Source organism: Cibotium barometz, chromosome 40 (assembly GCF_041138505.1).
Source record: "Cibotium barometz isolate CiBa-2024 chromosome 40, ASM4113850v1, whole genome shotgun sequence".
Lineage (NCBI taxonomy): Eukaryota > Viridiplantae > Streptophyta > Polypodiopsida > Cyatheales > Cibotiaceae > Cibotium > Cibotium barometz.
The window spans coordinates 13,197,282-13,215,423 of NC_141085.1; positions in this window are offsets into that span (position 1 = coordinate 13,197,282).

The window sequence follows — 18,142 nt, forward strand, 5'->3', positions numbered from 1 at the left end:
CCCTTGGATGCCTGACCCTAACCTTAAACCTTAAGGTTAGTCCTAACCCATGCTCCACTAGAGCTTGTTCCCATGCTCCCATGCTCACAAGCCTAATGTGGGTTAGCCTCCTAGTATATGCACACATAATGTGTATATAACATAGCACACATAGTGTACATATAACATACTTCCCCTCTCTCAAAACATTGCACTCTTGCAATGAAAAGAAGGAGAACTGCGCTGAACAATCTCAACCGACTCCCAAGTCGAATTCTCAATTTCCCTATCTTTCCACCTAATTTTAACCTCAAGGATTAGTCAACTACAAAGTTTCCTTTCCCTGAATTCAAGTACCATATCAGGTTCATGTGGAACATAGGATAATTCATCGACTTCAACGAGTTCTTGAGGAGTAACTGTGTCATCCTCACCTCCCAGTTTCCCTTTCAATCTATCGATATGAAAGACTGGATGAACTCTAACAATTGGAGATAGTTTTAGTTCATACGCAACCGTGCCAATCCGATATATAACTCGAAATGGACCACAATATCTAGGAGATAAATTCGAGCATTTTTCCATTGACAAAGTCTGAAAATCTTTAGGAACATTAAAATAAACCAACGCTCCTGGTTCAAAAGACCGAGATGAGCGTCTCCTATCAACATAAAACCGTGCCCTATCATGAGCACTCCTGATAGAATCCCGAGCTTCGGTCAGGATTTCCTACATATCACGCAAGAAATCCCTCGATGCATCAAGCTCGATGTCCTTAAGACCGACATCAATAGGTGCCCTGAGTTGATACCCATACATAAGTATGCACGGACTAAAACAATAGCCGTAAATTTAGAACTGTTATAGGCAAATTCCATCATTGGAAGATATTTTCCAATATGATAATTTTCTAGAGACATATGCACAAAGCATATACACTATAATCTGATTCATACACTCTGTTTGCCCATCAGACTACTGCGGATGATCAGAATAATTCACATTCAAAGTAAACTTCCTCGTTGTAAACCATTCGGAATAAAGTAGGAAAACATGGCATTATAACAGCAGAAACCAGGGATTCATCGGCGCCCCGACATATCCACATCTGCATATGGAATAATCAACGTCTCGAGTTATCCATATCAACATAGAGAATCATCAATGTCTCGATGAGTCACATATGTCCATCCGTAAACCTATCAGGTTGATTGTGTAAATCACCTAAAGTACGGAACTAGAGAAAGAAATGCCAATAAAGGAAGAATCCAAATTTCCTTATCCGAATACAACAAGATAAACTTGTTTGAACTCTAAAGAAAGAGATTTCAACAAGTGAAAATGCCGATGAGATTACCCTCATCAAAACATGTAGGCTATAGATAAAAGATATTTATCTAGAGAATGCCCACAGTATAACTTCTAGTGAATTTAGAAAATAAGATTGTCTTTGAATGTTGAGGTCAACATGCTAAGTGATGTAAGCAAAGCAACAATCTTGAGCCCAAATTATCCCATAAGATAATATATGTGAGGGATCGCTAGCGTCCCATACCACCATGATACCACCCATACATACCTTAACAATTTGAAACTCCCTAGTATGCCGTCTAGGAAAATATGAATAAATTCCCGTGTAAAAGGAATAAGATGGTCTTATCCAGACTTTCACATACTAAACCTGTCTCTATATACTTGAGAGACTACATCAAGGAATAACTCCTTCTGAGTACATCATTAGAAAAGAAATTGTATTATTGGCGCCTTTCTAATGATAACTACCCAAAACACAATAAAGTTAGGGTAGAAAAATAACTCACCTAGATATATAAATAACTAGGTATCCGAGTTGGAATATATACAAGAGTATAAGAAATATACTCCAAAATTACGTGCAAAAAACGAAGGCAAATGCTACCTTCAAAGCACATGTAAATATTCAAAAGATCAAAAGATCCTTATAAAACCATGGATAAAAGCATAGAAGCTCCTTCAATCCATAAATAGCATAGTTGATCATAAGAATCAATGCATACCATCTAATGGACATTAATCATGCCAAAAGAAGCATTAAAATTGGTGGCCAACTCATCAATCCGGAGTATATGAACATTGTGTTGTTCAAATAAAACTCCAAAGTAAGAAAGTGAAACACATGTGTGTAGCACTCTCAATAAGAAAACCCTAGACATAAGTGATCTAGGCAGAACCTGATGAGTCCATATAAAACTTAGAAAACATCCAATAAAAATCCACCAAAACAAACCGATCAACTAACCCATGATAGAGGCTTAAGAAATTAAGCACAAGCCACACTTAAATAAGTGCAAAATAAATTATCATGGAAAAGTGTCAAAGGTGAAACACACTTTGAACGTAAATTATAGCCATCAAAAGAAATTAAGGAACATGTCCAAAAAGAATGGCTAAAAAATGGTAAAAAATCATGAATACATCGTTTAGAATTAATCCAAACATAAATATCCATTAATACGAGGTATACTCATATTAATAATATACGAATAACCCGCATCTATCTAATGTCAGCACGAGAAAACGTACTTCACATTAAATAACCCTCGAAAATATTAAATTCTCGAGAAAAAGAATTATCATGATTTTTTTTCTAATTTTTCCAAATTTATAGGGCCTCAAAATATAATAATTTTGAATTCCACCAAACCTATCTCATGGCATTCCAAACCTATATTTTTCCAGAAAATTTTTAGCAATTAAATTTGCCAAAATACCATTGATATTTTAAAAATATCAATTTTTAGGATTTCTAAATATAATATCTAGAATATTCCTAATTTTTCCTGAGAATCCCATCGTTCACGAAATTTCCAATTCCGCCCGACAATTCTCAAATCCAATGAAAATTTTCAATTTTAATGGATTTTTCTAATTTTCTGGTTCAAAAAATATATTTTTAAAGGAATCTGAATGGTCATGGGCGCCCGAATGGACACACCACATGCCAAACACCAACCCCACATTTTTCCAAAATTTAAAATAACCTTTGTCTAATTTTTCACTAATTTTCAGGAATTTTTTGAAATTTTTAAATTACCCCGAACGCATTTAGAATACGAACGGTCAAAAAATTTCAGAATTCCAACGGTTTTCCCGGAATACGGAAAGCCAAAAGTTTTGGGAAAATGAAAAGACAAAAAAAAATCAGAATGTGAAAGGTCAAAGGTTTCCGGAATACGGAAGGTCAAAAGTTTTTCCGGAATTCGGAAAGCCAAAAGGTTTCGGGAAAACGGAAAGCCAAAGGTTTTTCGGAAGATGAAAAGCCAAAAATTTTCAATAAGAAATTTCCAAAGAATTTTCAGAGTTTTTTTACTTAAATCCAGTAATTTTCAGAAATTTCTAAGCTTTTTTTCTTGAAAAATATCAAAAAGCTTTTTTTTAATAAAAAAACTCATTTTTTTAAAAAAAATAAAAAAAATGGCTTTATTGGCTTATAGCCAATTTGATTTTTCTTAGGGGGGGGCGTTTTTTTCCGCCCGGCTGCAGCGCAGCCCCCCCCCTCCCGTCGTCGCCTGCGCCTGAGAGAGAGAGATGGAAAGAGTCACAACCATCTTCTCCCCTCTTTCCTCTCCTTCACCTCCTTTCCATTCTCTTTCTCCACCCTTCTCTCTGTTAATCAGAGATTAGCTTAATCTTTAATTAAGCTTTTTCAATTAAATCCTTAATCATAATTAGCATTAATTATGATTAATGTAAAAAAAAATTCATTTTTAAGAGAATTTTCACCCGGAAAAGAGAAAGAAAAATCAGATTTGAGAGGCGGAGAGGACCCCACGCACACGGGAGAGCAATTTATGCATCAACACGCTGTCCCCTACTGAATCTTAGTAGCAAATTGACAGAAACTTGATCGCATTCCCGCGGAAAAAACCCGCAAAAATGTATAAAAATACATTTTTAATCATAAAAATGCTCAAAAAATTCCTAAAAAATTAGAAAAAAATTTCTAAAAATTCTAGAAATTCAGGGAATCCATCCTACAAAAATATCCACCATAAACCATATGGCATTTTTGTAAATAAATCCATTAATGCTCAATTTTAACCATAAAAAATAGGGAAAAATAGCATTAACTCACGGTATTCCCCCGCAACGTCGATTCGTCCATTGAATTGAAGTACCACACGTTCCAATCACCATAACGATGATCCATGTGCATTTCATCAACACAAATCAACAAAAGATAACATTTTATTAGTAAATATTAAAATTTACTAAAAAAAATCAACAACAATTAAATAGAGATTGCTCTGATACCACTGTTAAAACCCTAAGATCTCTCTAGATAATTGTTATGCATAAAACATGCATAAATCAGGCATAAACTCAACCACCCAACCACCCCCGAGCCCAAGGGATGCACACATGAATAATGAATGAAATACATCATACCTCTACCTTGATGTCCCATACCATCAAGAGGTATAACACAATCCAATAGCATATAGCTATAGTGTGAAATGGTAGGTGAGTAGATATGAACCTCTACAAAGAGAGTATAACATAGCCTTGGCCTCATGGAGCCCAAACCTCCAAGCCTCCAAGCTCCCTTGAGTGTGCCCCATGCCCCTATTATATAGGAGGGCCCTCAAGTGACTCTTGACTTTCCATTCCTCATGTGTGACCCTTGGATGCCTGACCCTAACCTTAAACCTTAAGGTTAGTTCTAACCCATGCTCCACTAGAGCTTGTTCCCATGCTCCCATGCTCACAAGCCTAATGTGGGTTAGCCTCCTAGTATATGCACACATAATGTGTATATAACATAGCACACATAGTGTACATATAACAGACTACCAGCCTAGTCTGACATTCGAGGGCCCGAGTGAGAAACCTTGCCCCGCGCATGAGGGGACTGCTTCCTTCTTAGATACCGGGAGTCCGGCGCGCGGAGGGGGCAGAGGGATCTCACAGTTGGTATCAGAGCGAAGTTGAAAGCTAATAAGAATAAACAAATTCTTATCAGAAATTGATAATAAAAACTCAGAAAAAACATTTTTCATAATGTATTTTCATTCCGTAAGCTTCTTTAATGAATAATTTTTAATCAAAGAAATTATTTTTATACATGGAAATTTCCTATTTATTTGGTATTCCCTCCCGACCTCACCCAGTCTCAAGATATGACCGCATTCGCCTTCGAGCATCTCATTTCTTCCGCTTCAACTCGGACAAGCCGAGTAAGACTCGCACGCCATTTCGAGGATTTATATTTTTCTAACCCAGTGGAGAGGCTACAGCATAAGTGGTTTGCAGGGCAGTATGTCCATGCCTCTTGCGACCACCGTGCAATGCTGTGGTAGAACCTCTCATTGGCTATGATTCTGTTAAAGCTGAAAATGGTGCGTGGCGTCATTCTATATCATTCGACACCTCGGAATTTCATACTTTCATGTCAAGTCTATAGACTTTCATGTCAAGTCTATAGACTCCTTAGTTGTTTTATTCCTAAGGAGAAAATAATATCTCGTTAGAAAGAAAAAAAATCGTTAAGAAAAATTCAAAAAGGTGGAATCGTCCCCCCGCTTTCCGGGCATGGAAAATTTTCCCGGTTTCGGTTTTCGGAATGACCACCAGCCTAGTCTTGTGCCCAGACATTTGAGGGCGAGGCCCCGAGTGAGAAACCCTGCCTCGCGCATGAGGGGGCTGCTTCCGCTGTCAGCTACTGGGAGTCCGGCGCACGGAGGGGGTAGAGGGATCTCACAACTTCTGCTATTGTAACTACTCTGGTTGCTGCAGATTGGGGCGGAACTCTTTCTCTTTGGTTACCCCAGTTCTAGGAGGGAGTTCTGAGACTACTATGAACGGAGGCAGATGGTTGAGCTGGAGTCCTCCTGGGATTGCCCTGATTTGGGCGAGACGGTTGACTAATACTACGAAGGGGTTGGTATTTGCACTCTAGGTCCTTGACTTCCCTGTCCTCTTGACATGGCAGGAGTTGGGCAGTCTTTAAGCTGGTGATCGAAACCCTGACACCCAAAACACCTGCTCTCACTTCTAAGCTCATCCCTCTAAATCCTTAAAAGAGGTGGGGCTCCTGACAAAGTGTTCTGAGGGAAGGGTCTTCCTTCACTTCTGAATCTCCCAGTATCTTGATTCTAATTAGGGCTTTGCTGCCTCTTTTGGGGTGGAAAGTTTGAAGCACTTCCCGGGATTTGGAACCTTTTAAAGTTTGAGGGTGCAGGCTTTGGCGGGACCTTAACAACAAATGCTTTAGCAAAGTCCTTTGCCATTCTGAAAGCTTCTGCCATTGAGACTAGTTTGGCATTTTTCACTAAAGTGTCCAATGGCTCGTTCATCCCTCGAATGAATCTGGCCACAGTCGCTCTTCATCCAAAAGTGGAGAATATTTGAGGAGAAGGGCAATTGCCTGATGGTATTCTTCAATCGTTTGGCTATCCTGCTTCAGTTCCAAGAACTCATTCATTTTGGTTTCCAGGAAGCCCGGAGAACAGAACCTCTTCCTAAGGTAAGCCTTAAGATCTGACCAGGTCTGGGTAATTCGGTCGAGACGATTTGCCTTGCAATGGTTCCTCCATGCAACCCTGGCCATTTCCACAATTTTCAATCTGGCGAGAGCCATCTTGCTCCTATCGTTATAACCGGTTACATCAAAATACTCTTCCATTGCCTTGATCCATTTTTCCACTACTTCTCCTAACTGTTCCCCTTCACCCTTGAAGGGACCAGGTTGGGATCGGTACAGAGCTTTATGAATGTCCGGATCTAACTCTTCATCATCGGTAAGAGGATCCAGCTGCTACCACGGCCCGTGCGCCTCATGATTCTGACAAAACGACATTTTTGTCAACAGATTTATGACTTTAATTTTTTAGATTTATTTCTCAAACAAATAAATATTCCATCATAATTCTTGAAAACAAGATTACTTTGATAATTTTATTAACCAATATTCACAACCACGAAACAATTTGAAATCTTTTGCAAAACATCATTTATTATCAAAAGTTTTTGATATATACATAGAGCGTCTCGGCTCCAAAAGTCACCGCCTCAATCGCGTACTCATAAAAAGGCGATACTGCGATGGAGACATGCTATGATATACACGATGATTCATCACTGATAATGGTGCTGCAATTCTGCTCCTAGGAATAAAGCACCTAAGAAGTCTAAAAATACGACAAGAATTTCTAAAATTTCGGGGTGAGTGACTATAGAGTTGTACATAATGAATAACTCCTAGCCTTATCAAGATCATGGCTAGCGAGATATTTTGCCTGAGTCTCTGTCATTGATTGGTATTGATGCGAATACTTTGCCCTCCAGAGAACCACATATGCTGACGTCGCTCTACTGGATCAGGAAAGTATAGATCCTCAAAGTGACGAGCGAGTCTCACTCTGCTTACTCGGGTTGTAGCGGAGTTGATGAGATCATATCTTGACTCTGGGAGAGTCCAGGAATGCTAGACAGATTTGGGGTATTCATCTAAAAATCCAGTTCAATTTATGAGTTTTCAATTTATGAAGTTCATTTCAAACATAATCTTAACAATTGAAAACATTATTTCCCAGATTTACTTTAAAATTTTAGGCAATTTCTACTGTTGTTTTGTAAGTTTACAACAGTGCTCTGATACCAGCTGTGAGATCCCTTTGACCCCTCCGCGCGCACCGGATTCTCGGTTGCTAACAGTAGAAGTAGCTTCCTCTTGCGCGGGCACGGTTTCCCACTCGGGGCCTCGCCCTCGAATGTCCGGACACGAGACTAATCTGGTGGTCATTCCGAAACCGAAACCAAGAAAATTTTCCTTGCCCGAAAAACGGGGACGATTCCACCTTTTTTATTTTCTTAAAGAATTTTCTAACGGATTCAAGAGATTAAACTATCCTTCATGTGATTAAACCAGATAGAAAGAAAACTATCACTGACTTAATTTGAAGAAACTAACGCTTTTTCCTAACCGAAATCAGGCACAGCCGTTGATTAATCATCTGAGGAAATCAATGCTTTTTTCCTAACCGAAATCAGGCACAGCCGTCGTTGATCTACTCATTTGAGAAATTCTTTAGGGTTTTATTTAACTACTCGCATTCTAAGCGTATTCCTATTATTTCAATTTAAATTATCAAAACTCCATTGATTCCAGCCTATCCGGCCCATGGGTTAGACACCACCCAACCACTGGAATCGGTAGAACCAGACAATTACTCACCCACCCATAATTGAATGTCTTTCTTAACTTTTGCTTTCGAATACAGATACGCACACACTCCTCTTTAAAACTTTAACATATAAAATAATCCATTGACAAACAGATATCATAACTCAAAATTTTCATCCAGTCCCTTGTTTCTCAAAAAACAGTATCACTCTGGACTCTCCATTGAGACCCACTGGTCAGCAACAATGAGATCCAGTAACAGATTACAATAATCATTTCGTCCATCATACATATCTTCCATGACATACGCATGGGTGTCCTAGGCATCACGAGCCCGTGCATCACCTGGTCAAAACCCTCCATGATCCTCCTTAGGTGTCCTGGCATCGTACCGGAAGCACACCATTTTCAACCATACCGAGGTTGGTCAAGACCTGGGCAGGCTTTGCCGTGTGAGCCATCCCTTTGAACACTCCCCGCCAGCTGTTGCAACCAAACTTCCCTTAGAAAAACATATACCAAATGCTCCCTCCACCATTCTGGCGTAAGACAGTCCTTTAAGAAAACAAGGTTTCTATGCAAGTTCTCAGTTTGATTTTCTTTTGAATACAATGTTTCTTGAATCAGTATCCCCAAAACTTCTTGATCGGCATTCTGAATTTCATACCAGAATTCCTCGAATTCTATAACCTTGATCCACAGATCAATTCGAAGGGTCTCAAACTTAGCTTCAGATTTGGTGGGAGTTTTGAGTGTACTTTTCTAAACTGGTCACATCTTCTTTCCTTGAAATTGACGAAAGAGTTTGGTCTTGGTCATAGTCTGATTCAAGGTTCGATTTGGATAAGATTTTTGCTAAACTATCTTTCTCGAAAAGGTTTGATAATTTAGTTACTATTTTACCGAATTTCTTTCTTTGAATATACACTTAACTGATTTCTAAATTAGTTACGAATTCTAATGAGGAATAAATTAATCATTTATATGAATATTTCGATCTCAATAGATTTCGTGAATTTTCTTTTTACAAACCGTGTGAATATAAGACGATAGAAATTTCTCTCTTAGAGTATTTAATTATTCATTTATCAAATACTCATAGACTTTAAACATAGAATTCAAGAGGATTCTAATTTTGATATTAAATTTCTTTATACATCTATTTATGCATAAAAATCTGTTGCCATATATATAGGCAGTGATGTGTGTGAACACGCTTAGGACCGCCAGGACACTTTTTCCCTCTTTAGGAGGTTTTTTCTCCCGGCTTGTATATACGCCCATCATTCTAGGCTAACTTATCTTTTGTACATTGACACAATCTAATGCTTTTGTGTTGTGTGCATTCTTGCTCCTTCTTCTCCAAGCTTTGTGTGCTTTCCTGCAACCCTAATTCCAACAATTGGTATCAGAGCAGGCATCGGCTCCCAAGGCTACGCCGCCAGTACCCTCCGACTCACGTTCTCCGATTGAGGTGAGCTTTCACGAGAGCTTCCAGGTCCCTATACTCTGAGGTCGTTTCGGGCTCCGTTTTTGCATTTCAAGTTCTGCACAGGTGTTTTCGTCATTTTTTGCAGAAATTTTGACAGTGCAGTTTTTTGCAAAACAGGCATACGTACTCTATTGTGGACCGTGCTACATAGCACGAGTTGTTTTTTGTTTAGTCTTTGCTTCATTACAGGTAGCTTTTGCATCAATTTCAGTCAGTGGCCATGGCTGATAACAACAATGATGTATTTCGCATGTTATCTGCTGCTGATGACAAATTGGATGGAGACAGTAACTACCCACTTTGGGCATACATGATGCAGCATGTTTTGGTTGCAAAAGGAGTGTGGAACATTGTGCAGGGTATGGATGTATGTCCAGGTTCTGTGGATGTAGGATCTGTTGAGGATGTTGCAGGTTCTAGCAGCTTGTCTGTCTCTGTGCTTGCTAGACTTGGATTTGTAGTCAAATTTGTGGATGACAGATGTATTGTTCATGATTTGACTTCTGGTGATACGATTATTGCATCTGGCACCTTGTTTCGTGGGCTGTATAGGCTCAATTCTTATGACAAGTGTGTGAAAGATTCAGCAAATGCAGTTTCAGATGAAAAGGCAGTTTTAGATGCAAAACTATGGCATGCTCGTTTTGGTCATTTGAACTTTGCTAGTTTGCTGCGTTTGCAGAAATTTGATATGGTTGCTTCATTGCCCCCTCTTGAGGCACCATTGAAACATGTTTGTGAAGGCTGTATTTTGGGCAAAATGCAGCGTTCTGCGTTTCCAAAGGATGGTTCTGTGCGGGCCACTCGCAAATTGCAACTTGTACATAGTGATGTATGTGGGCCTATGCAAACTCCGTCATTTGGTAAACACTTGTACTTCGTGATTTTCATTGATGATTACTCGAGGCATGCATGGGTATATCCACTGAAGGCAAAGTCCGAAGTGTTTTTGTGCTTCAAACAGTTTTTTCTTATGGTTGAAAATGTATCCAATTGTATTGTGGGCACCCTCCGTTCTGATCGAGGGGGGGAGTACTTGTCTAAAGAGTTTGATGCATTTCTGGCTAGTCGTGGGATAAAACACCAATGTATTGTGCTGATAAAATTGTGAAAATCATCATTTTGCATTTAACCCTTAGTTAATGCCTATAAATCTCACTCAAATTCAAGATTATTCACAGCCAGAGTTGCATTTGGAATGTGCATGAGAATGAATGCTATACGCATTATGTATTGGGCACATTGCATCAGTGTAAAAATGGGAACAGACACTGCCCTTGTCCAGAATAAGGCAAGAGGTAAGACCTCCCGCATAAATTTGGGTTTGCATTGCATATTGATAAAAGATAAACATAAAAAGCCCAAAGGAGCTGTCAGCAAAACATTGGAACATGTTGCTCACATGGAGCAAAAAGACCTGAGGACGGACAAGCTCATGGCCCCAGCCATGAAAGAAGAAGAATATCTCTTCCCAAGAAGAGGATCCACACCAAGAAGATCTGAAGGAAGACATAGACATGAGAAGAGAAGCTGCCACAAGAAGAGAAGCTGCCCCGAGAAGACTGGAAGAAGAGACGGAGCGTGGAGAGAAGCTGCCACGACAAGAAGACTGAAGACAAGAGAAGATGTGAGGCTCCAAAGAGTGAGGAGCCGTGTAAAAATCTCTGAGTGAGAGAGAGAGAGAGAGAGAGAGAGAGAGAGAGAGAGAGAGAGAGAGAGAGAGAGAGAGAGAGAGAGAGAGAGAGAGAGAGAGACCCCACAACCCAATGTAACCTGCCCCAATAAAGTAAAACCACCTCTGAGCCACCGATGATGTAGGCCACGTGGTAGATGTATGTGTGAGCACTTTAGTCAAGGTCGCGGGCACTTATAGTAGCCTTGGACACATAGAGAGAGAGTGTGTCAAGGACTATGGAGTTTAGGGACTTGAGGCACTGGTCGCGGACTGTCAAGTAAGAGAGAAACTTGATACAGGGTCCAGGTGTGCTGAGATAACTTGAGGGGAGGAGTAGACACTGGTCACGGACTACCAAGTAAGGGGAGGCAAACTTGGTATAGGGTCTAGGTGTACTAGGAGTATTCACTTGAGGGGAGGTGTTGAAATATACAAGTGAATAGGGTGTGTGTGGGAACAAGCTCTTGGATAGAGGCTGTAAAAGAGGAGATGTAATTGTGAAAGAACCTGTGGAAAGGTTAGAAGAATCTACTGGGAGAGAATAATGGGTAGCATGAGGGAATTTAGGAGTGTGGAGATATTCTGGGAGATATTCAGGGAAAAGAGAAGAGGTGGAGAGAATCAGGCAAAAGGTGGAGATATTCTGGGAGTAAATCATGGAGAAATCAATGGGATTAGATGCTTGATGTAAACTCTATAAATTGAGGCATAGCCCTAATGAGAATTTGTTGGTTTTTGAGTATCCATGCCTACATTAATCTATTTGCTAATTATTCACTAATTATGTCTTAATCATTTGCTAATCACTTTGTTAATTATGTTGATTCTAGTGTATGATCCACCATAGCTCATCATTATGCTCAAATTTCAACACATCATTTTTTAATTAGAATCCAAATCAACTCATCAGTTCTCAACCAAAGTTTTTAAAATCATATCAACCACATTTCAATTCATCATCTAAATAGCATTTTTGCTTATAATTTCAAGTCTTAGATTTACTCGTATATCAATTCATCATCTAGATAGCATTTTTGCTTATAATTTCAAGTCTTAGATTTACTCTTATATACTGCCAGTAAAGAGCTGCAGTTATACCCTCGATATATACGGGTAGTCACGGTCCTTGGAATTATAAGGTAAATACCATCATGTCTAGGCCTCAAGCAAGTCACAGATTCCATGCAATTGCGGTACTTCCATCTGAAGACCCAATTATTAATTTATGAATTTCAGTCTGAATATCAATTTGTATGAATTTCATCACACAATTACAACCTTTTATTGCTACTTCATAAATTTTAAAATTTTTGGCTTCTCGGTTGATCCACATTAGCTAATTTGCTCTGATACTAGCTGAAAGATCCCTCTCCCCACCACGCAACGAATTCAGGGGTGCTACTAGCGATTGCGCGGGCCAAGGTCCCTCACTCGGGGCCTCGCCCACGGATATCCAAACAAGAGACTAATCCCTCGGTTCTTCCAAAACCGAACTCGAAAAAACCTCCCTCGCTCGGAAAGCACGGGCAATTCCTCCATGATATTTTTACTCTAACGTAGTCAAAAGCCTTAACTAACTAAACTGATCTGACAGAACTCGTAAGTCCCATAGTCAGATCAAGGAAAATATTGCACTTGGATCATAGAGACCAACGCTTTTTTCCTCATTGAGAGGCACAACCGTTGATTCTTTTCCATAGAACAATTTTTATCCAGGATTTACTTCATCTATCGTATCATATTAGAATTGATTCTCATTTTAGGGATCCATCAGTCCAGCCTAACCCCATCTAGTCCCGTGGGTTAGCCAACCACCCAACCACTGTAGCGATGGGATCAAATTAAGAATTTGGTAAGGTTTTGTCTCGGGTACAAGGGAAAAGAGTTCCCAGGCCCCCTAGCCAGATAATCATGCAAACTTAAAACTAGTCACACCACTTACACACCCAATATGAAATTGCCTTTTTCACAGATTTAGCTGTCTTAAAAACAATCTTTTAATGAAACTATAGTATCATTGATCATAAATTTCCAAAATATCCGATTGAATCCTAATTTCCAATTTTTCCTTCATCATCGGTGTACCTATGGCATCATTGGCAACCAGAACACTCACCACCGGTCCACTCAAGGGCCTTTTCAATAGTTTCTAGCTCATAGTAACTGGCAATATTTTTTCTTATAAAAATCAAAATGGAATCTCTGTTGAAGATCAGCAAGATCAACTAACAGATCCATATAAAATAGTCATGGACTTATCTGTTGAGGACTAGCAAGGTCAATAAACCAGATCCATGCCCGAATTCAGAGAAAACAACTCTTACTTCCAAAATCTTCCATGACGCATGTGTGGGTATCTTCGGCGACCCAAAGCCTGAGCACCATATGGTCAGGACCCTCTAGGATCCTTCGCAGGTAAATGGTGAGCTTCCGGTACGGTGGATGAAGGACCAAGCAAGCGGCCTATGAGTGAAGCGCTAGGTGACCTGCGAAGCATCCTAGAGGGTGCTGACCATACGGTGCTCAGGCTTTGGGTCGCCGCCGAAGATACCCACACATGCATCGTGGAAGATTTTGGAATAGCCTCGATTCGATTTAAATGGTGAGCTTCCGGTACGGTGGATGAGGGACCGAAAGCTCACCATTTAAATCAAACTGAGGCTGGTCAAGACCTCGGCCAACCTTACTATGCGAGACGTCCTCCATTGACTCTCCATCAGCTATTACAACTTTATCAGATAGGTCTCCACGACCTCATTCACAAGACGGTCAAAATGCATCCCGAGCATTTTTGACATAAAACAATCATTTAAAAACAGGTCATAAATAGAGTTTTTATAACGAACTCTTGTCTTTCCACATTATTCCACATCAATCCTCATTTATTTCATATGTATTTCCATTAACATCACATCATTTTCCATCTCATCACATCTTTTTTCATTATCCGCATCAATTCTCATCACTCGCATCTACCCATATCCACATCTCATCACATCATATTCATTCACATCACATATCACATCTATCCTAATTTACATCACATCTCATTCACTCACATCCCAATTCACATGACATCACATCTCATTCCCTCACATCCCAATTCACATCTTATCACATCTATTCACATCCATCACATTCATTTACATCACATCCATTTACATCCATCACATCACATTCATTCATATCCATCACATTCATTCATTCATATCCACCACATTCATTCTCATAACCATCCCATCACATACATTCTATCCACATTGTATCACATCACTTCTATCCACATGATATCGCATTCATACACATCTCATCTCATTCATCCACATCCATCCAATCGTTTACATGTACGATTCACAGATTTAGCTTAAAAACAATCTTTTAATGAAACTATAGTATCACTGATCATAAATTTCCAAAATATCCTAGAGGGTGAAGTGCTAGGTGACCTGCAAAGCATCCTAGAGGGTGCTGACCATACTGTGCTCAGGCTTTGGGTCACCGCCAAAGATACCCACACATGCATCGTGGAAGATTTTGGAGCAACCTCGATTAAATTTAAATGGTGAGCTTCCGGTACGGTGGATGAGGGACCGAAAGCTCACCATTTAAATCAAACCGAGGCTGGTCAAGACCTCGGCCAACCTTGCTATGTGAGACGTCCTCCATTGACTCTCAGTCAGCTGTTACAACTTTATCAGATAGGTCTCCACGACCTCATTCACAAGACGGTCAAAATGCGTCCCGAGCATTTTTGACATAAAATAGTCATTTAAAAACAGGTCATAAATAGAGTTTCTATAATAATGAACTCTCATCTTTCCACATTGTTCCACATCAATCCTCATTTATTTCATATGTATTCCACTACAAGACACTGCTGCCATACATGTGTTCGATACACGTGATAAGTTACGGGCGCGTGTATGGTCGCGCATGTATATGAGTAGTAACGGGCACGTGTATATTGGCATCTACATTCGCGTGTATACTGGTTTCAAAAACGCGTGTATATTGGCATCTAAATTTGCGTGTATACTAGTTTCAGAAATGCGTGTACTAGCGAGTGTATATACGCAGTAGGGTCATCCTCATGATCATGAGAAATGGCACGCTCATCCTCATTATCATGATCATCTCTTATTTCTTGATCATCGATCACAACATCTTCATTGGCATGTTCGACATCATCTTCATTGCGGCTTGCTACATTCTCCATGTCTTGCGACCCGCAAGTCATCCCGTACGCTAACATTGTCTCGTTTACCAATAACATGTTCCCAAATACTAGATCCCACATTCTTGAAGATGTGCATGGGATCAAGAAGATGGTTGATCTTAAGATGGGTCCAATATGGTAGCCGGAAAAAAATGGAGTACCTACACAAGGGACTGCTCTATGTGATCTTTAGTCCAATTAGAGACTACACAAAACAAGATTGAAAAAAATTACTGTACTTGTTCATGCCATCTGGAAGAACATTTGTAGACTCCCAAATACGCTTCCAATCTTTTGTATGAAGTGTTTGTGGAGGAATGTTACTCTTACTAGTATAAGCAACATATTTAGGATGATCTGATGGGAGAAATCGATGATGATTATCGAATATGGTCTTACACAAACCATCAACATACTCATGTACTAACGAAGGGCCACAAATAGGACATGCATGTTTACCCGATGTTTTCAAACCTGTTAAAATATAAATAAAATTTAGAATAATAAAGTCAATAGTTATAATTAATATAGCCAATAGTATAAGAGTAGGGAGGTAATTAGAATTCTTACCAAAACAATCGTTTTATCCTGGAAAGTCATGCATTGTCCACATCAACACTGCTTTTAAGTCAAAGTGTCGAGAGGAGGGAAGCCTACTAATGTCCACCACCGCAACACCTCTCCATAGTTCTTTCAACTCATCAATCAACGGTTCGAGATAAACATCCATATGCTTGACTTTATGTTTCCCTGGAATTAGAAGGGATAACATAAGATGTCCCTTCTTGAGCGCCATTGATGATGGAAGGTTGTAATTCACCAACACAACTGGCCACACACTGTATGCGGTGCTTTTGAAACCAAATGGATTCACTCCATCCATACCTAGGCCAAGTCTCAAGTTTCTGGGCTCTGTTTTAAAGCTGGGCTCTGTTTTAAAGCTGGGCCACTCATCTTCAATATGCTTCCAAGTAGGAGTGTCTGCGGGAGTTCTCCACATGCCATCATCCGATCAATGTGAGGAATGCCATGACATGAGCTCTGCTATGGATTTGCACTTGAACACGTGTTTGACGCGAGGAATTATAGGAAAGTGTCGCAAGACTTTACGAGGTACATCAAAACTCTTCACATCTGTTCTATACCTTGCTTCACCACAAGTGGGACAATGTCGAGCCTCCTTATGCATCCCACGAAAGAGAATGCAATCATTGACGCATGCATGTATGCGATCATAATCCAATCCCCCAAGAGATGTCACATAGCGCCTCGCTATGTCTCTTGAGGTGGGTAGTCTATTCCCCTTTGGAAGCATGTTTGATAATAGCCTGCATCCAATATCATCAATTAGCCCTAAACCCTAAACACTAAACTCTAAACCCTTAACCACTAATTCAAATTTGCAAGTTAGAATGCTTACTTCAATAATGCGTCAAGACTTGCATTGCTCCATGATCCATAAACTGTTTGTATATTGAGTAGTTCAAGTGAAGCACGTAAAATAGAGAATGTGCACCCTTCAAAAATTGGTGTCAATGAAGCCTTGTAAAGATGCTCTTGTTCCATATAATCGTCGTCCATACCTTTGGGATCATCCCTAAAAAGATACCTCACCATATCATCAAACACTTCCTCTTCCACAACTTCGTGGGGTGCAGGGCTATTGTCATCCCTTTCCCACTCATCTTTGACAATAGATCTTGAAGCTCCAGCATCATCTCGTCGATGCTTTGCGTGCTCTCACCGCGCGTAGGGCACCATGTTAGGGTGTGGTACTGCATCCTGCTTCAATTAGAGTATATATATTACAACTCCATTAATTTGGACACCATGAGTCATTTGAATACTATCAATTTACATCTACTCACCTCTAAACCTGTTTGATTCCATTCTCCATACATGGAGATGTGATTCAAGGTAATTCGACGCGCTCGTACAATGCATCCTTGACATCGATTACACATACACTTGATCCTTTGTCCCAACCACACATCGCGATTACGATGACGCATTGTCTCATCCTCACCAGAACTGCTTGAGGAGGTTGATGACATTCTATGTACAAAAGAGCAAACACATAATCATAATCAATTTTTAATGAAAGTATAAAAAAGTCTCTATATCCTGTGTTGATCGCGTGTAATAGCGCATCTCACTGTTTTAAATCGCGTGTAACAGCGCGTCTAGATGTCTAAAATCACGTGTATGAACGCGGCTGTTTTATAATACATGCGAATATACACGTGCTCCTACACGCGACCACCTGTCTCTATACCTAAAATAACTCGCCGCCTTCTCCAAAAAACCATTTTCAAACTCCATGTTTCCTCTCCTTTGTCACCGCCAAATCTTCCCTCTTCTTCCAACAGAGAACTAAAGCCAAGTGCAAGGAGCAGACATGGGTGCAAGGAACAGACACGGGTGAAGGAAACCAGCCAAAAAGAAGACTCACTTTTCTAGAGGTGAGTCAGTTTGTCCCTTGTCCTGTCTCTTTCCTTCCATTTGTTTATGCGATTGTCTCTTTTCCTTATGTGATTGTCTCCGTCCTTCTCTGGTCGTGCCTGCTTTAGTATTTTTGTGAACGATAGTGACAGTCTGGGCTTTCTTTATAAGAAA